Source organism: Lissotriton vulgaris, chromosome 1_1, assembly GCF_964263255.1.
Source record: "Lissotriton vulgaris chromosome 1_1, aLisVul1.2, whole genome shotgun sequence".
In the NCBI taxonomy this organism is placed as follows: domain Eukaryota; kingdom Metazoa; phylum Chordata; class Amphibia; order Caudata; family Salamandridae; genus Lissotriton; species Lissotriton vulgaris.
Genome location: NC_141685.1, coordinates 998207028 through 998231721, shown reverse-complemented (window position 1 = coordinate 998231721; position 24694 = coordinate 998207028). Strand labels below are relative to the sequence as shown.

At 52.9% G+C, this 24694-nt stretch overlaps 1 protein-coding gene across 4 annotated transcripts in view; it reads left to right on the top strand.

Moving 5' to 3' along the window:
• PKN1 (protein kinase N1) overlaps positions 1-24694 on the top strand; it is an 815639-nt gene that overhangs the window by 765284 nt on the left and 25661 nt on the right. The gene's annotated exons all lie outside the window — the stretch shown is intronic.

Below are 24694 nucleotides of genomic sequence, written 5' to 3'. Positions count from 1 at the left end.
TGTTTTGGTTCTGATTGGTTAAGAAGGATTTGGTTATGGGTCTGGTACCTGGATTGGTCACCACTGAGAGGCGTGCAACCTCTGCCGGCACACACTAGTATGTTCCTTTTTGAGGCTAAATGCACAGTTAAATGGGGGCGTGGCCAAGATGGCGGTGAGGTAGGACGTGTCTCGCTACCTCTCCAACAACCGCCAGATATTAGCACTGGCTTTCGGCCACTTTCAGGATGGAGAACTTTGGGCGGCGGATCCCACCCATCGCGTATCGCCTCAGGAGCCCGGAGAGGCTGAAATCTGCTCGCCGACACCGTGGATGTGGCTCCCAGGCCAAATATGCCTTTTCACTCCGCATACCATTATCCTGCATGCTGTCACAACGCGGTCGTAACAACTACCGCGTTGTGAAAACCCATACCATTACTCCGCAAGTCGTTACAACGACTTGCAGAGGGGGAAGGAGGGGGCTGAATGTTGGAATAGTAAAATGTACTATTCCACCGGTAGTCTGTGCGGACTTTAGGGAAGTTGTTGGATTTTAAATCCAACACCTTCTCCCCCCTGACCAAGTCGTTGTAACGAATTGCGGAATAATGGTATGCAGTTTTGACAGAATGCGGGGTCACTGATGCGGGGTGGAGATGCTTTACCTAAGGCCCCGCGCTGGAAGTCGGCAGTGCGGACCTGCAGCCTGAAAAGGCCCGGATGCCAACCGCGGCCTTGAGGACGATCCCGCCGCTGTCGGGGTGGCTTTGACTTGCTGGAGCCCCCACCCGCAAGTTGCAGCAGATACGGGCTCTTCTCACTGAGCTAGCGAGGCCTGCAATGCTGAGGCCCATCAGTAATCGCGAAGTGGGGACCCCGGCCCGTCATTTTGTTGGGGAGATTGGCCTGACGTTGCTGGAGCAAAGAAGGTGAGTGCGCACACGAGTGGGTGTCGGAAGCCCTGCATTTACCCACCAGCACGGGGGAGATCACGCCGGAGGTGGGTTACCCCCTGCTCAGCGCTGGTGAGAAAAAGGGACAGTGCGTCTCGCCTGCCTGCGCCCGGGGTAGATATGAAGTGAGGCCCTGGCTTGCCCGGGGCCTAGTTCGCAGTGGCTACGGCCTCGAAGCAGCAGTGGCCCCGTCCTGCTTTGGGGTGCCAGACTGATACCGCTCACTGCCCATGTCTGGGACCCATGTGGGCCATCACTTTATTGGGGGCGGCACACCTTTACGGACCTCTACCAGCAATGAAGCCGGCTGACGGATGCGGGCTGAGGCACCACCACGCCACCTTACTGAGCATCGTTCGTCCGACACACCGCAAGCCTACAGGTGGGCGCAAAAGGGAGCGAGACTGGGGACCCAACCGAATTTTGCACCAGGGCGGTGCAGGAGCGGCCGCGCTCTGCTATGAGAGGTAGCGCGGTAAGAAGAAAGTGGGGCCGAGCCACTTTGGAGACCTAATGCAGAAGCGACAGCGGTTCTGCCTTGACCCCGGTCTGGCGCAACTGAGACATGAACTTGGTTTGCCATGGTCAGAGAATTCGATACCATAGCACTGCTATCGCGCACACAGGAACCTACGAAGTAGGCCCACATCTACCTGCCCCCTCCTGGCAGTGTCCGGCATTGCCAGGAGGGGGCACCGCAACTGCCATATAAGGCTCTTCGAGGGATTCGAGCATTGCTAACGTTGGAGGTGGTTGCCAAGAGTGGGACTCTGCGCCCTGCGGAGACAGCCCAACTAGGTCTGGGTGCGGCTTGTGGGTGCGCTGTGCGGTCCTCCGCTCGACCCCCAATACTACTTCTCCAGAGGTCCCCAGCCCCCGGTGTTGTTTGTTCTGCAACACCCAGAGCCACTAGCACGTTGGGGATTTTAGTAGCAGTCAATGGCGGCAATAATCATATCGGATGGGCCAGGTCCCTATTAGCTTGAACTTGGCGGGACTCAACACGATCACCGGGGCCTGCGGCCCTTGGAGGGCTGAGCACTGGATGTGACGGGCCGGCTCCACCCGCTCCTCCGCACCCTTAACCTAGGCTATGACCTCCACTCGGGGAAACAAAGAGAAGTCACTCAAGGAGCTCTTTGCACGCGCTTCAGGGGCCAACTCTAAGGACCCCCTCCTCTGGAAGCTCCCTCCTCTGGACTCTCCCGCCACGCCACAGACAAAAGGTGCAAAGGAAGAATTAGTAACATGTGCCTTCCTACAATCACTCTTCACAACGCTTTTGAAAACCTGCAAACGGTAAAACGGGGCCTCAACCCCAAAATCAAGGACAGTCGCAGGGATGTCGACAGTATCGGCGAGCGGTTAGCTGCTCTATAGGACACAGGGGACGACACGGACAGGTAAAATGTCGTCTCTACAGCAGGAGGTCATCCGCATTCCTGACCAGCAAGTGGACATGCAAACGCATCTAGAGGACCTTGAAAACCGTTCTCGCAGACACAACATCCGAATCCGTGGTGTACGCGCTAATGAAGAAGCTGACGAGATCTTTACTTATGCCAGGGAGCTTTATAATCACATTCTGGGGAACCCTCCCGACACAGACATTAAAATGGACAGAGCCCACAGGGTGGGTCACCCTCGTGCTGATAAAGCTGTGCCCGCGAACATCCTGATCTGCATCCAGGACTTTCGCACAAAAGAAGACATCCTTCGTAAGACTAGAGCCATGCACTCGATCACCTTCGGTGACCAGTCTCCAGTCCTGTAGCAGGACCTCACGGCGCTTACCTTACAGAAGCGTTAGCTTTTTCGGCCATCACTTCCTACCTGCGTCAACGTGACATATCATACTCCTGGAGATACTTCCGCATGGATGGCAAACGGTTTCAGCTTTGCTGCCTTTCGGAGGGCAGCCGGCTGCTAGGAGTCACTATCCCCGAGGACGGGGACTGTGGTTCGGCCCGCCACAGGAGAAGCAAGGCTGAGATGGCAACAGCAAAGACGGTGGCGCCGTACCAAACGCCCAGACCCAGCAGAGATTCCTCCAGGACAGCAGGCGGTTCTGGAGGCCCTCCTCAAGCCCTGGCCAAGACTCACACTTCATGAAGGCGGTGGGGACTGCCTGCTCACTTCTCCCTTCATTGTGGTGGGAGGCCCGGGGGATACACTCGACCACACTATGGACCCCCAGAAGATTCCCGCCGCTCGTCCTCGGATGACAGACTGAACTTAGGTTATATTCCTTCTCTTTTCTCGTTAGTTAAATTTGTTTTTGCAAGGGTCCCCCGTCCACTGCCTCCTGTCACACACAGAGCTGGAATCACTTTAGGAGCTCTCCTTCATACCAACGCGCTGGTTCAGCATATGGCCCTATGTCCTGCTGTAGCAAGGCTTTCTTTCCCCTTAGAGCATTAGATGCCTCCTAACAACCTCAAAGTCCTCATGCTTAACGTGAGAGGACTGAATAACCCTATCTGAAAGAGACACGTTAGTAATAGATTCCTTACCTTAGAATATCCCCAGGCGTCAGACTGGATCCGCAAAGTTTTTCGTCAGGAGAACCCCTGCGCGTCGGTAGGTGGCGTTGTGCGGCTCTGCGTCCGTTGCTGGCATCGTATGCGCCGAGATGACGTCATGGTGACTACTTAGGCGCCACCCATGCATGCTGACGTCAGTTCTTTCTTTTTCCGCGACAGCAGGCGCAAATCCGGTTAGGATACGTACCCTAGTCACTTTTTGACTAACTTTTTGAGACTTTTTGTCTCTACTTCTTTTGCGTCTTTGACTCCTGGTGCCATGTAGGGATGACTGGGTGTAAATCCTGCGTGGCCTGTCGCCGTACGATGTCGGTGGCCGACCCCCATGGCATCTGTCTCTACTGTCTGGAGTGCGACTATGACTCCCGGTCATGTTCCGACTGTCTGGCCATGGCAAAGGCTTTGCGGGAGTGGTCCCGAAAGTTGCTGGAAGCCAGGCAGTCGTCTCCATGCCGTTCGAGGTCCAGGGGTCGCTCGAGGGACCGTCCGCGGAGCCATCACCATCGCTCCTCGGGGTCAAAGTCTTCACCCTCGGAATCGGGTAAGAGACGTCACAAGAAGAAGTCGAAGAAGCGTGTTCGCTTTCCGACGTCCCCTCGTCGGTCTTCGGACGAGGACGTGGGGGCCAGGGGTTCGACCCACGCGGCTCCGTTGGAGCCTGAGAGTCCCGCGGCCTACCCAACGTATCCCGGTCTGTCGGTGACTCCCACCCAGGTGCAAGAGTTTCTTGCCACCATGGACCACCTTTTCAGGCCTAGGGCTGCCGCCGGCGCAACTTCGGGCCCGCGGTCCCCCCTATTGAGGGCCCTTGCTTGCCACCGGCTCTGCCGTCTACTCTGGCCCCGGTGCCACAAGGTCCTCTGCCGGCGGCTCCGGCCTAGCGCCTCAAGGTCCTCTGACGCTCTTTCGGCTCGGTTCTCGGCACCGTCATGGGTTCCGTTCGTTCCAACTCGGTCCTTGCACGAATTTCTGGGCAATTTTGCTACGGCTTGGGACATGGAGCTGGATCGGCATCGGCCGGCGCCATTGGAGCATTTGTTTTCCCCTGTGCCTCCACTGCTGCTGCCGCCTGTACCACAGGCTGTGGAGGTGGGGGATGACTGGGAGGGATCGGAGGACCCTCTTGCACAGCAGTGCGAGTCTAACCATGAGTGGCCAGAGGACTCTGAGTACGCAGGTGGCCTTGACCTCTCCTCCAAGCCTGGATTTATGTCTCCTCCCGCAATCATGGAGGAGGGTGCCACATATACTATGGTGCTCTGTAGAGCAGCTGAGGCCTTTGACCTGGATCTGCCTAGGGTCACTCACAAGACCAACCTCCTTACTGAGGTGCTTCAACCGACGGCAAGTTCTAAGGAACCTCTGCCCCAGTTTAATGATGCCTTGACGCATGTTTTGATGGGCATCTGGTCTAGGCCAGCCACAGGGGTTCCTGTAGATAAGAACGTGGCCAGGTGTCATCGCCCGGCACCGGGTGGCCCGGCCTTTCTGATAAATCATCCGACTCTAGAGAGCCTGGTCATTCAGGCTTCCACTTCCCAAAGTGCATTCCCTTCCGCCCGCCGGGTAAGGAATCAAAAAAGCTGGAGCAGTTTGGCAAGAGCTTATTTTCCTCTGCCAGCTTGGGGCTGCGGTCAGTCAACACCGCATGCCTTTTTGGGTGACACAGTGGCGCAAACACTGCCCCAGTGTCCCGGAAGAGGTTCAGGCTGTACTTTCCCAAACTGTTGTGGAGGGGAAGGATGAAGTGAAGTTTGCCATTCAGTGTGGGCTGGACACCGCTGACTATAGGGAGAGCGATCTCCACAACTGCGTCACCATGCCTGGCTGCGGTTCACTGGGTTTTCGAGGGATGTCCAGAGTTCCCTCATGGCCATGCCTTTTGATGGTACTCGCCTGTTTGGCCGACAGTGCGCTGGAGCGTTTCATGGACTCTCGGGCTACGACTAAGTCCTTGGGTCTCTCCACCACATGCCCGGTCACGTCTACCTTTCGTGGCCGTGGAAGGGGTGCCCCTGTACGTTCGTTCAGCCAGAAGCCTGCACAGAACCAAAACCAGCACGGCCGCAGGCGTGGATGCTGCAGTGGCGACACAGGAGGCCAACAGGCGGGTCAGTCCACCTCCGCTCCCACAGCACCCGCCTCAAAGCCTTCCTAATCCAAGCTTTGTGGTGCACCCCACACCTGTGGGTGGCAGGATTCAACATCACCTCCCCGACTGGCGTTCTATCACTTCGGACAGGTGGGTGCTGCAAATTGTCCGAAGGGGTTACTCCCTCCCCTTCTAGTCTGCCCCCCCAGCCATGCCACCGCAGTTCCACCGCATGTCGGGGATCTCTTTGCACTTCTCTAGCAGAAAGTCACGGCCCTCCTGGCCAAGGGGGCAATCAAGGGCGTTCCTGGGCCATAAGTAGGACGTTGTTGTTATTCCCTCTACTTTCTGTTCCCCAAGAAGGACAAAGGGGGCCTGCGCCCCATCTTTGACCTCAGGACGTCAATCGCTTCCTCCTGAAGGAGAAGTTCAAGATGTTGACTCTGGCTTAGGTCTTGGCTGCCGTCGACCCTGGAGACTGGATGGTAGCGTTGGACTTGCAGGACGCTTATTTTCACATCCCTGTCCTGCTGGCCCACCGGCGTTACCTGCGGTTCACGGTAGGCCAAGAGCATTTTCAGTATGCTGTGCTCCCCTTCGGCCTTACCAGCCCCCCTCGGTTGTTTACCAAAGTGATGGCGGTGGTCGCAGCTCATCTGTGCAGGTCTTGGTTGTAGGTCTTCCCCTACCTCGACGACTGGTTGTTGAAGGCGGGCTCACCCCAGACAGTCGTCACCCACCTTCAGACTACGGCCGACCTCCTGCATTTGCTGGGGTTCTCCATCAACTTGCCGAAGTCGCACCGGAGTCCCTCTCAGAAGCTCCCCTTCATGGGAGCGGTTCTGGATTCGACGCAGTTTCGGGTTTATCCTCCCGAGCAGCGAGTCTGGGTTATTTAGGCTATGATTCCGATCTTTCAGCCTCTATCCTGGGTTTCAGTCAAGATGACCCTCCGGCTCCTGGGCCTGATGGCCTCCTGCATCCTGCTGGTGCAACATGCCAGATGGCATATGCGGGCTCTGCAGTGGGATCTGAAGTTCCAGTGGACACAGCATCAGGGCAACCTGTCCAATCAAATCCAGATTAGAGTGCACTGCACGACAATTGCAGTGGTGGCTCACAAATCGAGAAAGGGTCAATGGCAGATCCCTCTCCCTTCCCCAACCCTGAGCACACATTGATGACGGATGCATCCCTCCTGGGATGGGGAGGCCACTTGGGAGAGGCAGAGATCAGAGGACTCTGGTCTCCGGCAGAGTCCCGGTTTCATATCAACCTTTTGGAGCTTCGGGCGATCCGACTTGCACTGAAGGCATTCCTTCCCTCTGTCCGGGGCAGTGTAGTGCAGGTGTCCACGGACAACACCACTGCCATGTGGTATTGCAACAAACAGGGCGGGTGGGGTCGTGGACCCTATATCAGGAGGCTCTGCGCCTCTGGACATGGCTGGAACATCAAGGCATTACCTTGGTGGTTCAACACCAGGCAGATTCTCTGAACGCCAGGGCGGACGAACTCCGCCGCCGGTGCTTGATGGATCACGAATGGCGTCTGAACTCTGACGTGGCGCAAGGTCTCTGTCAGCAGTGGGGAGAGCCTTGGTTAGATCTATTCGCCACCAAAGAGAACACGCAATGTCATCAGTTCTGCGCATTGGAATTTCCAAGGCGGCACTCGCTCGGCTACGCTTTTCGTCGTGGGTGGAGTTGCAGTCTGTTGTACGACTTTCCACCTATACCACTTCTGTCCGGAGTGCTGAAGAAGATTCGGCGCGACCGGGCCCAAGTCTTCCTTGTGGCTCCGGATTGGGCACGAAGATACTGGTATCCCGGGCTACACAGCATGGCGATCGATCCCCTAATCCGACTGCCTCTTCGAGAGGATCTTCTGTCGCAGCAGCAGGGGACGTTCCTCCACCCGAACCTGTCCAGTCTCCACCTCCATGCAAGAATATTGAGCTGCGACAGTTGACAGCTTTCGATCTTCCTCCAGAAGTCTGTGATGTAATTCTGGCAGCCAGGCGTCCCTCCACTAAGACGGTGTACACCTGCAGGTAGAACAAATCTGTGGCATGGTGCACAGCAAAGGCTGTGGATCCCCTCTCCTCCCCTCTTTCTGAGGTCCTTCTGTTCCTTCTATCCTTGCCCCTGCTGGGCTCTGCTCTGAGCACTATCAAACGTTATCTTTCGGCATTCTCCGCTTTTCTACGGCTTCCAGGTCAGCCTTCTTTTTTTAAGTCCCCGGTTGTTCACCGTTTTCTCAAAGCCATTACACACACGTTTCCTCCTGTGCCTGTCATAATGCCTCAGTGGGACTTAAATCTTGTCTTGACTTATCTGATGTGCGCTCCCTTTGATCCCCTTCATAATTGTCCTTTGATTCTTCTCACTCTAAAGACGGCTTTCCTGGTAGCTATCACCTCTGCCAGATGAGTGAGTGAGCTCCAGGCTATTTCTTCTAAACCTCCTTTCCTTTCTGTTCATCCGGACAAGGTGGTGTCCTTATCTGACAAAAAAAAATGGTCATGCCCTTCCACATCGGGCAGACCATCACTTTGCCCACCTTTCCGCCTCCGCATCCTTCGAAAAAGGAAGAGAGGCTCCACCGTCTGGACCCAAAACTTGTGCTCTCGTTCTATCTGAAGCTCACACAACAGTTCCGGGTGGATGACCAGCTCTTTGTTGGCTACGTAGACGCCAAAAAAGGTTGGGCCTTGCACAAACGGAGCATCTTTCGATGGGTCGTTCTCTGCATCAAAGCATGTTACTTGTTGGCTAAGAAGGTGTCTACTGTGGGGTTGCGTGCCCATTCTACCAGGGCGACGGCAGCCACTACTGCCTTGGGACGCGGCATTCCGTTGCAGGACATTTGTCAGGCAGCTACGTGGGCCTCGCTGCACACGTTTACCAAGCATTACTGCCTTGATAGTCATGTCCGGAGAGACAGCTTCTTTGGCCGTTCTGTTCTCCGTGTCTTTCTGGTGTAATCTTGTTTGCAGATCCACCACCGGGGTTGATATTCCTGCGGTATCTATTCCAAGGTAAGGAATCTATCACTAACGTGTCTCTTTCAGATGCACAAGTTACTAGTTGTGTAACGATATATCTGTAAGAGAGATTAGTTAGTGATCGATTCCTTACCGCCCCACCCATCCTCCCCGTTCTGAGAACTAATTTCTAGGGTTAGGGTCATCAGTTACAGGGCCCTAGTTTCATGAAACCAGTGGTCAGTTTCTTCCATGGCTCTGCATTCCTGGCGCGGAAAGTCATGTTCAGAACTGATGTCAGCACGCATGGGTGGCGCCTAAGTAGTCTCTGTGACGTTATCTCTGGGTATACGATGCCAGCGACTGAATCGGAGCCGCACGACGCCACGTACCGACGCGCAGAGGTACTGCGGACGAAAAACTTTCTGGATCCAGTCTGACGGCTGGGGATATTCTAAGGTAAGGAATCTATCACTAACTAATGTCTCTTACAGATATATTGTTACACAAGTAGTAACTTGTGCATCAAGCGCAGGGTGTTCCTTACATACCTGGAGAGCACGGGCGCAGGCATATGCCTCCTGCAGGAGACGCACTTGCTCTCTGGGGACACCCACCGCCTCAAGTCCTGTAAATTTCCTACCCAACTCTTCTCATCCAGCCCTTCTAAAACACGGGGGTTGCAATATTGATCTCCCAGGCCTTTAGCAGGAGGGTGGTACACAAGGTGGCCGAAATTAAGGGCAGGTTACTCTCCTACCAATTCGCAATAGCAGGGCACACACATTGGTCGTTGGGGCCATATATGCGCCTAACGAAGGGCAGGAGCGGTTCTTCCAAGAGGCACTGACCGAGGCCACCGCTACCAGCGTGCGCATGATTCTTCTCGGGGTGACCTCAACCTGTATTTGATAATGTGTTGGATAGGTCGGCCCAGTTCTTCAGTCAGGTTGGCGCACTCTCCCAGGCAGGTCTGACCCGCTTGTTGGAACTCAGCTTAACAGATCTTTGGCGGAACCAACATTTGCACCTTAGAGAATATACCTACTATTCCAGTGCCATTAAGACCTACGCCAGGCTTGACTATATGCTGGATTTATCGGAGCTCCGTGATATCACGTTGACTGTCGACATTCTCGTGGCTTCGCTTTCAGACCATGCTCCAGTAGTGGCCACTCTGTCCTTGCCTCCTGTCCAGCGTCCCACTTGACATTGGCGTCTTAGGAATACTCTTTTACAGCGTGCTGACGTTGTTGACCAAGTCCAACGAGCGATTGACGACCATTTACTACATAACGATAACTCAGATACCCATCTGTCTAACTGCTGGGAAGCACTTACAGAGGTGATTAAAGGGGAACTTATAGCTATCACCACGGCAGATATTGCAGACCGCAGGCGCGAACGGGATAACCTGATGCAAAAGGTGAGGGAACTCGAGCAAATGCACAGTCTTACTGGGGCACCTCTCACCTGGCACCAGCTAACGGCCGTTAGGGTGCAATTAGCGGCTATCGATCAAGACCGGGGAGAATACGCCACGCTGTGCCTGCGCCATGCCTTTTAGTTGGGGGGCAATAGATGTGGATGCCTATTGGCCCACAAAGTACGCGAGGCTCGACTACAACAGGTGGTCCGGGAACTCCGAGATAACACGGTGAGGGTGACAGCCGAAGACGCGATTATTGCAGAGACGTTTCGGGACTTTTATGCCCACTTATACTTCGAACAGCAGTTAGACGTTGATGACATAGACGCTTACTTGTCACAGGCAACCGGAACAGGTGGAGTACTTGGATGGTGACTTTTGAGTAGAAGAGGTTATCACGGCCATAGCCCGACTTAAACTAGTCAAGTCCCCTGGCCTTGACGGTTACACTGCGGCCTTTTACAAGCAGTTTTGCTCCACTCTGGCTCCCCTCCTCACAAGGCTATATAATTCCTTTGCTTCTCCAAGGGGGATCCCCTGCTCAATGCTGGTGGTGGCCATCGTGGTTATCCCCAAGCTAGGGAAAGATAAAGCCAGCTGCGGAGCATATAGTCCCATCTCCCTTTAGAATATCGATTTGAAATTATACACTGAAATCCTAGCAACCAGGCTCGCTCCCTACATGCCTGGCTTGGTCGATCCTGACCAGGCGGGCTTCATTCCCTCAAAGGCAAACAAGTGATAACACCAAGAGGGTCTTGCACCTTATAGAAAAAGCTTCAAGGATCCCCGGGGTCTTCATACTCCTTACTATAGGTGCCGAAAAGGCCTTTGATCAGGTCCACTGGCTATATTTAGATCAGGTACTGATCCGTGTGGGCTTAGGCGAAAAGATTAGGATGCTCGTCCTAAATTGCTGTCACACCCCTACGGCGTCTGTGCTGGTCAACAGTCACACCTCGGCCCCCTTTTCCATTAGCAGGGGCACGAGACAGGGGTGCCCTCTGTCACCCCTGCTCTTGGCACTGTACCTGGAAACCCTGGCACAGAGAGTCGGGGTCATTCGCGTATAACGGGTATCCGCTTCGGGGGTGATACACACACACACACACACACACACCATCAGCTTGTGTAGTGTAGTTCCTATTTTCCCAATAGGCTCTGCGCATTGGAATAACATAAACAGCAGTGTAGACGTAAGACTGAGGTCATCTAGGTTTCTACTAAACATGACAACTTTGCTCCCTCAGAATAAGAGTATATCTCTAGAGTCGTGTGAAAACAATAATTTTACAACAACAAGGGGCCCCAAATCAGTCAGCAGGGACCTCGGGGAACATACTTTTTTCAAACAACATTGGTCCCATGCATACAGGAGAGTTGAAAGCGAATAAAATATAGACAGAGTCAATCTATATTGAGAGAGACATGTCCAGCCGGACAGTGGTCTTTCATAGTTTACTCAATTTTCATGTAGTTATATCACACAGAGTACCTTCCACAGGTCAACCAGTGTGGAACACAAGCCTGTGCCCAACACTTACAGAGCGGGTACTAAGGGTGGATATAGAGAGCAAAGAAGGGCTTTATAAGGCAAAACACGCTTCTCTGTCATAAATGCAATCGTACAGAGTATTACAACTAAGCACCTTAGAACACATAGTAATCACGTTTTTGTTTTTGGTACTTAAAAGGTCGACGGTGTTTCGGACCCCTAGTAAATCCCGGGGACCATCATCAGGACATTTTCAGTGAAAGCCTTAACAATGATTTAGCCTCTAAATGCCTAAAGGAGGGAAAAAGGGAAAATGTATACATTTAATTACATGGACTAAAGTTTCAAGAATAAGTGACTTATGGTGACCAGTATGCGACACGACGGTTGACCCTGGTGAGGTATCAGGAAAATTGGTGAATAAATCGGTGACTGAAAAAGTGACTCAAACGAGCATACAGGTAAGAAATGCGGTAGTGCAGCGGTTTACCAGCGTTCGATGGCTGGAAGTGCGCGAAGTCATGCTAATCGCGCAGAGGTGCTGGAAGGTGAGCTGTTCCATTTACGTTGCAGGAGAAGTCCTGGATACCAGCTAATCTGTCCTTAATCGGAACGGAGGTGAGTACGAGACAAGGTGCAAAAGTGCTAGTCGCTGGGAACCACTGGTGTATGTACAAGGCGAGCTGACCGCATGCACGTAGCCGAGCCCGCCGTGGTCATAATGCGCAGTGACCGCGTTTTGTGACTGTGCGCTTGTGCCTAAAACAATTCGAGCGTTGTGAACGATGTCAATAAAACTAGCTAATGGAGATTATGGGACAGAAAGGTACTGTGTGAGCGGGGGGAGGGTAGGCGGAAAGACACGGAGGATCGTGCTTATAAAGCGCAATGACCGCGTTTTGTGACTGTGCGCTTATGCCTAAAACAATTCCAGCGTTTGTGAACAATGTCATTAAAATTAGCTAATGGAGATTACGGGACAGATAGGTACCGTGTGAGCGGGGGGAGGGTAGGCGGAAAGGCACGGAGGATCGTGCTTACCAGTTTACCTCAATAGGTGGAGGCTGGAAACAACGCCCGCCCTAGAAGATAAGGGGGGAAGGTTAAGTGATTGCCCATCATTGCCCCCCAGGTTACCCTGGCTGCCGATGGATACCATAGAGTAACGCGGCTACTGCCGTCCGACTGTGGTAAGACCCGGCAAATTGGCAATTTATTCACTTTCAACTCCCACTACGTAAGCCCAATCACTTAACCTTCCCCCCCCTTATCTTCTAGGGCGGGCGTTGTTTCCAGCCTCCACCTATTGAGGTAAACTGGTAAGCACGATCCTCCGTGCCTTTCCGCCTACCCTCCCCCCGCTCACACGGTACCTATCTGTCCCGTAATCTCCATTAGCTAATTTTAATGACATCGTTCACAAACGCTCGAATTGTTTTAGGCATAAGCACACAGTCACAAAACGCGGTCATTGCGCTTTATAAGCACGATCCTCCATGCCTTTCCGCCTACCCTCCCCCCGCTCACACGGTACATAACTGTCCCATAATCTCCATTAGCTAGTTTTATTGACATCGTTCACAACGCTCTAATTGTTTTAGGCACAAGCGCGCAGTCACAAAACACGGTCACTGCGCATTATGACCACGACATGACTACGTGCATGCGGTCAGCTCGCCTTGTACATACACCTGTGGTTCCCAGCGACTAGAACTTTCGCACCTTGTCTCGTACTCACCTCCGTTCCGATTAAGGACAGATTAGCTGGTATCCAGGACTCCTCCTGCAACGTAAATGGAACAGCTCACCTTCCAGCACCTCTGCGTCGATTAGCATGACTTCGCGCACTTCCAGCCATCGAACGCTGGTAAACAGCTGCACTACCGCATTTCTTACCTGTATGCTCGTTTGAGTCACTTTTTCAGTCACCGATTTATTCACCAATTTTCCTCGTACCTCACCAGGGTCAACAGTCGTGTCGCATACTGGTAACCATAAGTCACTTATTCTTGAAACTTTAGTCCATGTAATTAAATGTATACATTTTCCCTTTTTCCCTCCTTTAGGCATTTAGAGGCTAAATCATTGTTAAGGCTTTCACTGAAAATGTCCTGATGATGGTCCCCGTGATTTACTAGGGGTCCGAAACGCCGTCGACCTTTTAAGTAACAAAAACGTGATTACTATGTGTTCTAAGGTGCTTAGTTGTAATACTCTGTACAATTCCATTTATGACAGAGAAACGTGTTTTGCCTTATAAAGCCCTTCTTTGCTCTCTATATCCACCCTTTGTACCCGCTCTGTAAGTGTTGGGTACAGGCTTGTGTTCCACACTGGTTGACCTGTGGAAGGTAGTCGCTTTCAACTCTCCTGTATGCATGCGACCAATGTTGTTTGAAAAAAGTGTGAAAACAATAGACCACTATTTCACTCAGTTAGCAGTGCATACTTAGTTTCTCTAGAGTGCAGAGAAATAGAAAGACGGGCGTTTTCAATAAAAAGGTGTTATTTATTGAGCAGTCTTCTTTCTCATGCAAGACAAATGAATTGCCACAATTGCAATACTTAAAGTAAAGTGCGTACAGTAAAAGTAGTATTATGAAATAATACTGTAAAAGCATTGATATGGTTTCTTAGCCATATGATACTTTAAAATGGATAAAATATATACATACATAAATACATTGACTAACGTACTCAACTGGTGCTTCTAACTAAGCCTACCCCGGTGTACCTGACCTAAGCCTAATACGTGGGAAGGGATGAGTAAGTAGCAGTTTAAGTTAAGTTGGTTAAGATTATTTTGCCAAGAATCTGCTTCAAGAATTCTCTTAAGGGTTTAGTCAGCTCCGTACCTTGGTAATAGAATGTGGGAGGTCTGGTATCTCTTTCCTCAGGACTCGATATTCCAGCAACCCGCAAGGGTAGGCTGGAAACACCGGAGCTGGATTTTCTCGGCTGGAGAAAAAGACAGCGTCTCTCTCTCAGTGCGTCAAACAGGAGGGGCGGCTTCCGTGGGCACTCGCATCAGCTGGGCTCTCGGGCAAGTAGAGTGCCGCTCTGCTCCAAACCACCGTGTGTTTGCTTAAGGCAACTGTTGGTATTTTATACCTGGAAGGTGCCGGGTTTGACGTAAGGTTGGACATAAGACATCACTAAGAACTAACAGTTCTTTCTGGACTCCAGGAGTTCTTGTTCAAATCAAAACAAAAGCAGGGGGGTTTTCCCGGGCTGCTGGAGGCTTGGTTTGTTTAAAGAACGTGTTGTGCTTTCTAGGAGTCGATGGGAGTAGCCGTGCTGTGCTTTGGATTGCATGGGCTATTACTGAATATGGATCTGATTCTTATGCCTTTATCAGGATATTATTGATTATAACCTCACAAGGGCATAAATCGGGAATATAGAATTAGGGTCCTAGATATAAACACGACACCCACTCCACGGATTGATGTCCATCATTACTAAAAAACTAAGCAATAGTAAACATTCAATGATGCATGTGTGTTTTCCGACCCACCCCAAAATACATATTTTGCATTTGAAATGGTATAGGGTAAATACACGAAAAATGAGTGTTTGTACTGCACTCTTTTCAAGCAGTGTCATCATTCAGATAAATGCATATATATATCAGCTGAATGAATTGCGAAAATTACACATGAAATGGCTCTAAATACAGAAAAGAAGGTCGAGACCATTTCATCACATGTTTATACAAATTGCTGTATATGTGCTAGAGGCTGAGGTAAAATATTGTCTCTAGTACCCTAAAATAGAAGCTCTGTTCTCTAAGAATAGTTCTACTTTAAGCAGACTACCATGTGCCAAAATAAAAGGTAAATATTTTGAAAAATGGGCAAAATAATTTCGCTTTCAGGGGAAAAATAGTTCCAAATATTTTCTGTAGCTTTGTTTATCAAAAACTGAAGGCCGAATTCAGAGTTCAGGGAACGCTGTGTGCTCATTGTTTTTATTAAGAGTTATTCTCGTTGACTGGAGAGAACATTATTTCAGACAGACCTGCAAAAAATTGGTCTACCACATCAGGTGAAAGTTCGGCTAAGTTTGAAAATACTGCTACTGCGCAGTTCTCTGTGTAAGTGCTATCATCGATGGTTGGATCAGCAATGCTCACAGAAGGCTGTACCGGTTCGGTGCTGCTTTCCTCTCGTACCTCACCGCCACGTACTCGTAGTGGTGAAGTCTCAACGAATGCCGTCATCAGAATCGGTAACCGCTGGGGACAACACGATGCATGAGTCGTTACCTGACCTAGCAAAGTATCGATTTCCATTGGTACTGCTGATTGTAGTGTAAGACAGACGTCCAACACGCATTCTTCTCCGCATAGCAGACATCGAAGCACAGGTATGATGCAATCTTGCTAGATCGGTCTGAATGAAAGAAACCAGGTTGTACTTAGATCTCTTAGCCGGGCCAATCCGAGGACCTTAGTGATACGGTCTCGGTATCGCATTGCTAGGATCGATTCTTCCATCATTGCTAGAGTCTTGTCTGTGGATTGGCTTGCCATATCGGAGGAGAAGGAGCAAAAATAAAACTCCTGCCACGAGTCCCAAGATTAAGGGTAGTCCGCCGAAGACAGAATGGACAAAATTCGGGAAGATGCCCAGAACTGTTTCAAAGGGTGCTAACAGTCCCGAAAAAATTGTCTTAAATACATGTGCGATGCCACTGGTATCAGACATGTTTAAGATTTGGTTTAACACTTCTACGAAATGTACGGGGCAATTTGTTGATAAAATGGTATGTATCTCTGCTGCTGTCCTTGCAACTTGCAGATCATATGTTTCTTTTGATGACGTTAAAGGCACAGTTGTTTGTAAAAGAATAGACTTCATTCTGCTTAAAGTATCTGAAAGAAACACGTTAGTATTAGATTCCTTACCTTAGAATATCCCCAGGCGTCAGTCTGGATCCGGAAACTTTTGCGTAGCAGTACCCCTGCGCGTCGGTAGGCGTCGTCTGCAGGCGTCCCCTGCGGCTCCGCGTCCGTCGTCGGCGTCGTGCGCCGTGATGACGTCGCTGGAGTATATAGACGCCGCCTCCGCGCGCTTACGTGAGTTCTTCTTTTTTCCGGAGGTCCAGGGAGCGTTCGAGGGAGCGGTCGCGGAGCCGCGCCGGACGCTCCGGAAGTCGCCACCATTCGTCGGGCTCTTCAGGTAAGAAACACAAGAAGTCGGGCGTCGTCATCGTACCCCCGACTCCCCCCGACGCTCGCACGACGCGGCCGGGGGTTCGGGTGACCCCAACCCCGCGGCTCCGCGAGAGTCGCCGGCGCGGCCTGCTCCATACCCTCCGGTCCCTGGGCAAGGTGCGACGCCTGAGGAGATTGAGGCGTTCCTCATGGCCATGAGGGCGCTCACTTCTCCGACGGGGCTTCCGGCGCCTTCGGGCCCAGTGAACCCGTCTGGGGGCCCTGGCGGCTCGGGTGTCCCTGACTCAACGCCATCGGGTGCTCCGGCCCCGGTGCCGCCGACGGCTCCGACCCCGGCGCCGCAAGGGCCTTCGGGGTCGACGCCGGGTGGTCGGCCGGCCGCTCCGGCGCCGATTCCATCGGGGTTGCCCCCGACGCCGCCCCCGTGCTGCGCCGGTTCTCCTGTGCCGGCTCCGGGCGGCGTCGTCCCCATACCCTCCCCGAATCCGGACGCTTAGTCGAACCGACGTCGCTCGACGCCGGGCTCGACGCCGATGGGGCCTGTGAACCCCGAGGAGCCGGTCTACATCGTTGACTCCGAATATGGAGATGATGAAGAGTTCGGGGAAGGTTGGGAGGGGTCTGAGGACCCTGTGTCACGTGAGTGTCAGTATGACGTGGACTGGACAGGTGATTTGGGGGATGCCAGTGGTCTGGACGACTCTCCTAACCCTGGCTTTGTCTCTCCTCCTTCCGTGGCATCGGAGGAGGGAGCTGCGTATTCAGTGGTGCTGATGAGGGCTGCCAAGGCCTTACATCTTGAGCTCCCCGTCGCGGCCGTGAGGCCTAACATCCTCACTGAGGTCTTCAAACCGCAGTCATGCCCACAGGAGCCACTGCTGCCGTTTAACGAAGCCTTGTCAGACGTTCTGTTGGGCACGTGGTCCAGGCCCTCTTCAGGTTCCCCTGTTGATCGGAACGTGGCCAGACGCCACCGTCCGTGTCCGGAAGACCCCAAGTTCCTGTCCACCCATCCCACCCTTGAGAGTCTGGTGATCCAGGCCTCGACTTCCCAGACCGCATTCCCGTCGGCCCCGCCCGACCGGGAATCTAAGAGGTATGACCAGTATGGCAAGAAGGTCTTCTCGTCCCTGAGTTTGGGACTTGATGGACATGCCGTTTGATGTCTGTCGCCTGTTTGGTGACAAGGCGGACCACGCGCTGGAACGCTTCCGTGACTCCAGGGTCACGGCCAAGTCCTTGGGTCTCTCGACCCAGCGCCAGCAAACGGGTTCGTTTCGCTCCTTTCGTGGCCACACGTGAATTTGAATTTGAATTTGAAGGGATTTGTATAGCGCTCGTACACCTGGCGGTTTCTTGACGCTCACTGACAATTGCTACTTGGCAGGTCGGAGAGAGGGAAAGGTGAGCGTTTAAGATGGGAAGGCTTGGGTGAAAAGGAAAGTCTTCAAGTCTCTACGGAAGAGGGGGTACTGGGTGCAGGTTCTAAGGTGCAATGGAAGAGAGTTCCAGAAGACTGGACCCGTGGTGGAAAATTTAGAGCCACCCCACTTCTTCCGTTTAAAACGGGGAACCAGGAGAAGGTGGTGAGAGGCGGATCGAAGATCTCGTGAAGGCGTGTAGGGTTGAATGGTTGAGTTGATGAAGGAAGGGGCAGAACCTGTCCGGGCTTTAAAGATGGTGCAACCGAGCTTGAATAAGATGCGTTGTCGGACAGGGAGCCAGTGCAGGGTAGAGAGGAGAGGGGTTACGTGATGTGACTTAGAAAGGTTAAAAACCAGCCGAGCAGCCTGGTTTTGGACAAGCTGAAGGCGTCTCAAGAGGTAGTTGGGCATGCCATGGTAAAGGATATTACCATAATCTAGGCGAGATGTTACCATGGCTATCAGAATTAGTTTGAGCGCTTCTGGGGCAAAAAATCGAGAGACTCTGCGGATAGTCCTAAGTGAAAGGAAGGCTGAGGAAACCACAGCAGACACTTGAGAGTGTAAGGAGAGTTGATTATTGATTTTAAATCCAAGGGTTTTGACAGAGGGTACGGGGGTGGGAGGGGGGCCAAGTGAAGGGGGCCAAAAAGAAGATGTCCAGGGACTGGAGCAACCACCCGTTAGCACCAACTCCGTTTTGTCGGGGTTGAGCTTCAAGTGGTTGAAGTTCATCCAGTCCTGGATGAAGGTCATAATGGACTGGACATTGGACATAGACTCAGGGGTGGAGGAAAGGGAAAAAATGAGCTGGAGGTCATCGGCGTAATTGTACACAGAGACCTCCAGACGCTGTAAAGCAAAAATGAGGGGGGCAATGTAGAGGTTAAACAATAAGGGGGACAGAGAGGAGCCCTGGGGAACACCACACTGAATTGGTTGAAAATCTGCAGAGAACTCTCCCAGACGAACCGCTTGAGTCCGACCATTCAGAAAGGAGGATAACCATAGTAGCGCTGTTCCTCTGATTCCCGCCGCCTCGACTCGTGAAAGTAAGATGGTGTGATCCACCGTGTCGAATGCGGCGGAGAGATCTAAGAGGATCAGGGCCTGATGTTGGTTGGTATCCATTCCTTGTCGGAGATTGTCCAGAACCGATGTTATAACGGACTCAGTTGAGTGGGCTGGGCGGAAGCCGGCCTGTCTAGGGGCTAACACGCCGTGACTTTCCACGAACTCGCTCAAGGTTTTAACCACATGCCGTTCCAATACCTTCGCCAGGTAAGGCAAGAGGGAAATTGGACGGAAGTTGACTGGATCGGAGGGGTCCGCTCCAGGTTTTTTTAGGATCGGGACAATCACAGCCGATTTGAGTGCAGGGGTAACAATGCCCTGAGCCAACGAGCTGTTTAAGAGCACTAAGGGTGGTGAGGGACAGTGAGTGTAAATCTGCTTTAAGATATAAGCGGGGCAGGGGTCCAGCGGGGAGCCGGACTTGACCAACGGGAGAATAGAGAGAAATGAGTCGGTCGAAAGAGGAGGAATTGAGTCCAAATATGCGGTGACTGGAGGGCAGCTGGGGTCAGTGAAGGTCTGGGATGGGGAGGGAATTTTACTTTTGATTTTGTTAATTTTGTCCAAGAAAAAGAAATTGAGCGAGTCACATAATGTTCGCGAGAAGTTCAGTATAGCGATTTTTGGCAGTAGGGCAGTAATTCCGTCTCCATTTACGTTCGGCTTGGCGGAGAGTGAGTTTTTTGTTTTTTAGATCCTCTGAGAACCAACGATTTGCGTCTTTGGGGCGTTTGGTTGCGATGCGTTTGAGCGGAGCGATGGCATCGCACCCGACCCGCAGCCAGTTGGTAATTGCTTCTGCCTGGCCAGAGGAAGGCAGCGCAGTCAGTTCAGGGCTGGAGGAAGAAAGGAGAGACGATAGGGCTGCGATGTCAACTCGGTTCCATGAGCGCACCCAGACATTTTTCGCAGAGGTAGGTTTGGGTGGTGGAACAGGGGATAGGGAAAAGGTGATTAGTGAATGATCTGACCATGAGCATGGGGAAATTGAAAGGGAATTGACCGGGCTATCACGTTGCCAAATTTGGTCCAGGATGTGTCCCAACCTGTGTGTGGGAGTATTAACAACTGATGCGAAGTTGAGCGACCCAAGAGAGTCTGAGAACTCCTTGGACGTGGCGCATTCCGCAGGGTCGGAAGGCCAGAAGTTAAAATCTCCCAAGACTAAGATGGAGGCGTGGTTAACCACCAGGGTAGCCATTAAGTCTTGAAAACAGGGGAGGAAAGTTTGGGGGGGGGGCGGGGGTCTATACACCAGGACACAAGTTAACGGAGGGGTAAAGGAAAGGGAGCGAACCACTAGGCAGTCTGAGATTCCCATGGAGGGGGAAACCAGAGGCTGGAAAGTGAGTTCTTTGCGGGCAATCAAAGCGACCCCTCCACCGGGCCTGCCAGAGGAGCGATCAGCTCGAATGGCATAGTAGGCCGGGGGGAGTATCGCTAGCAAGGAGGGGAGGGAACTGTCCGAGAACCAAGTCTCGGTAATAAACAGTAAGTCCGGTTTATGGGCATCAAGTAGAGTGAAAAGATCGAGCTGATGTTTTACTGCCGATCTTGTATTTAAGTATATAGCAGATATTGCTGTGGGGGGAAGGGCATCTGGGTGCCGAATAGAGGGACTGATGTTCAGAGACGTAGACAAGGTGTTAATATGGACGGAGTTCTGTGAGGTTAATAACCCTGCCAGCCACGCGCTGCAACAATCCTTCCAACGCGGTGGCGGCCGTGGAAACCGCCGTGGAGGCGGTCGGGGTCAACGGCGGGGTCAGGCCACACCTCCCCCCGCAGCATCTGCCTCCAAATCCTCCTAGTCCGTGCTTTCAGGCCCATGTGACGCCAGTCGGTGGCAGGGTTCGCCATCACCACGCCCGCTGGCGCACAATCACATCGGACAGGTGGGTGCTGCAACTCGTCCGAAGGGGCTACTCCCTCCCCTTCGAGACCACTCCTCCAGCCATGCCACCGCAGAACCACCGTGTGTCGGGGGACCACTTGACACTTCTGCAGGAGGAAGTTACGGCCCTCTTGGCCAAGGGGGCCATCGAGCGCGTTCCTGGGCCAGAAGTAGGGCGTGGTTGCTATTCCCACTACTTTCTGGTGCCCAAGAAGGACAAAGGGGGCCTACGTCCTATCTTGGATCTACGGAACGCCAACGGCTTCCTCCGGAAGGAGAAGTTCAAGATGTTGACATTAGCTCAGGTCTTGGCTGCTCTAGACCCGCAAGACTGGATGGTAGCGTTGGACTTTCAGGATGCGTATTTTCTCATCCCCGTCCTGCCGGCCCACCGGCGTTACCTGCGGTTCACGGTAGGCCAGGAGCACTTTCAGTTTATCGTGCTCCCCTTCGGCCTTACCAGCGCCCCACGGGTGTTCACAAAGGTGATGGCGGTGGTCGCAGCCCATCTGCGCAGGTTAGGGGTTTCAGACTTCCCCTACCTAGACGACTGGTTGTTGAAGGCGGGCTCGCCCCAGACAGTCGTCCACCACCTTCAGATGACGGCAGACCTCTTGCACGACCTGGGGTTCTCCATCAATGTGCCGAAATCACACCTGTGTCCCTCTCAAAAGCTCCTTTTCATCGGAGCGGTTCTGGACTCGGCGCAGTTTCGGGTTTATCCCCCGGAACGGCGGGTCCGGTATATATAGGCTTTGATTCCCATCTTTCAGCCGCTATCCCGGGTTTCGGTCAGGTTGACGCTGCGGCTGCTGGGGCTGATGGCTTCCTGCATCCTTCTGGTGCATCACGCCCGGTGGCGGATGCGGGCTCTGCAGTGGGACCTGAAGTTTCAGTGGGCCCAGCATCAGGGCAACTTGTCCGACCACGTCTTGATCTCGGAGGGCACTGCGAGACAACTGCAGTGGTGGCTTACGGACCGCGATTGGGTCAGAGGCAGATCCCTCTCCCTTCCCCAACCGGAGCACGTTGTCGTGACGGACGCGTCCCTCCAGGGCTGGGGAGGCCACTTGGGAGAGGCGGAGATCAGAGGCATCTGGTCTCCGGCGGAGTCCCGGCTCCATATCAACCTGTTGGAGCTACGGGCGATTCGTCTAGCACTGAAGGCATTCCTCCCCTTTGTCAACGGGAGTGTAGTGCAGGTGTTCACGGACAACACCACCGCCATGTGGTACTGCAACAAACAGGGCGGGGTGGGGTCGTGGACCCTTTGCCAGGAGGCTCTGCGCCTCTGGCAGTGGCTGGAACGTCAGGGCGTGACTTTGACGGTTCAACACCTGGCAGGTTCTCTGAACGCCAGGGCGGACGAACTCAGCCGTCGGTGCTCGATGGATCACGAATGGCGTCTGAACTCGGACGTGGCGCAAGGCCTCTTTCTGCAATGGGGAGAGCCTTGGTTAGATCTATTCGCCACAGAAGAGAACGTGCAATGTCATCAGTTCTGCGCGTTGGAGTTTCCAAGACGGCACTCGCACGGCAACGCCTTTCGGCGCGAGTGGAGTTGCGGTCTGTTATACGCCTTTCCGCCTATACCACTTCTGCCCATAGTGCTGAAGAAGATTAGGCGCGACCGGGCCCAAGTTATCCTTGTGGCTCCGGACTGGGCTCGAAGGTACTGGTATCCCGAGCTACTCGGCATGTCAGTCGGTCCCCCGATCCGCCTGCCCCTTCAGGAGGACTTTCTGTCGCAGCAGCAGGGGACGGTCCTCCACCCGAACCTGTCCAGTCTCCACCTCCATGCTTGGAGATTGAGCGGCGGCAGTTGAGGCCATTTGACTTGCCTCCTGAAGTCTGTGATGTAATTCTGGCAGCCAGGCGTCCCTCCACAAAGTCGGTATACGCCTGTCGGTGGAACAGATTTGTGGCATGGTGCACAGCAAAGGCTGTGGATCCTCTTTCTGCCCCTCTTTCCGAGGTTCTTCTTTTTCTTCTCTCTCTTGCCCAGCAGGGCTCTGCTCTGGGCACTATCAAGGGCTACCTTTCGGCCCTTTCAGCCTTTCTAAGGCTTCCTGATCAGCCTTCTTTGTTCAAGTCCCCAATTGTAACGAGATTCTTGAAGGGCATCACACACATGTATCCACCTGTTCCGTTTGTGATGCCTCAGTGGGACTTGAACCTGGTTCTAACTTTTTTGATGTGTGCTCCCTTTGAGCCCCTTCATTCTTGTCCTCTCCGTCTCCTGACTTTAAAGACGGCTTTCCTGGTTGCCATCACCTCTGCCAGGAGAGTGAGTGAGCTCCAGGCTCTTTCTGTCCAACCCCCTTTCCTGTCCATTCATCCTGACAAGGTGGTTCTAAGGACTAGACCTTCTTTCCTGCCCAAAGTAGTTTCTGCTTTTCACATCGGGCAGTCCATCACCCTCCCCTCCTTCTTCCCGCCTCCGCATCCTTCAAAGGATGAAGAGCGGCTCCATCGTCTGGACCCAAAACGTGCGCTTTCATTTTATATGGATCGCACACGCCAGTTCCGGGTGGATGACCAACTGTTTGTTGGCTACGTGGGTGCGAAGAAGGGGCGGGCGGTACATAAACGGACCATCTCTCGGTGGGTCGTTCTGTGCATCAAAGCGTGCTACTCTTTGGCTCGGAAGGAGCCTCCTGTTGGGCTGAGGGCCCATTCCACTCGGGCCACGGCGGCTACTACTGCCCTGGGCCGGGGAGTCCCCTTGCAGGACATTTGCCAGGCGGCTACGTGGGCCTCGCTGCACACCTTTGCGAGGCACTACTGCCTGGACAGTCAAGTCCGGAGGGATGGCTTCTTTGGCCGTTCTGTCCTCCAGGACTTTCTGGTGTAGGAATGTATTGGTTTGCAGACCCACCACCGGGGTTGGTATTGCTGGGGTATCTATTCTAAGGTAAGGAATCTAATACTAACGTGTTTCTTTCAGATGAACAAGTTACTTACCTTCGGTAACGATATATCTGTAAGAAACATTAGTTAGTATTAGATTCCTTACCGAACCCACCCATCCTCCCCGTTCTGCGAACTGATACCTAGGGTTAAGGACATCCCTTTCAGGGCCCTAGTTTCAAAATGGCACCAGTGTTGGTTCTCACACGGCTCTGCGTGTTCTGGCGCGGAAAAGCTGTGTACAAAGAACTGACGTCAGCGCGCGGAGGCGGCGTCTATATACTCCAGCGACGTCATCACGACGCCGACGACTGACGCGGAGCCGCAGGGGACGCCTGCAGACGACGCCTACCGACGCGCAGGGGTACTGCTACGCAAAAGTTTCCGGATCCAGACTGACGCCTGGGGATATTCTAAGGTAAGAAATCTAATACTAACTAATCTTTCTTACAGATATATCGTTACCGAAGGTAAGTAACTTGTTCATCAATTCGAATAGAAGAGTTATTCAACCGAGACCATAACGCAGCCCCTATATCTGGATTGCTGTGTGGATACAATACTTGCATACAGCAAATGGCCCTGGAAGTTACAGTTGTCAGATAGGCTTTTCCTGGCAGCATGCCACAACAGCTGTGGTCACTTATTAAAATGTAACCACCGTTAGAAAGTGGTCTTAAAAAATGGCTCTATCTGTTTTGCAGGCGTGCCATGCAGGTGACATGAAAGGTTG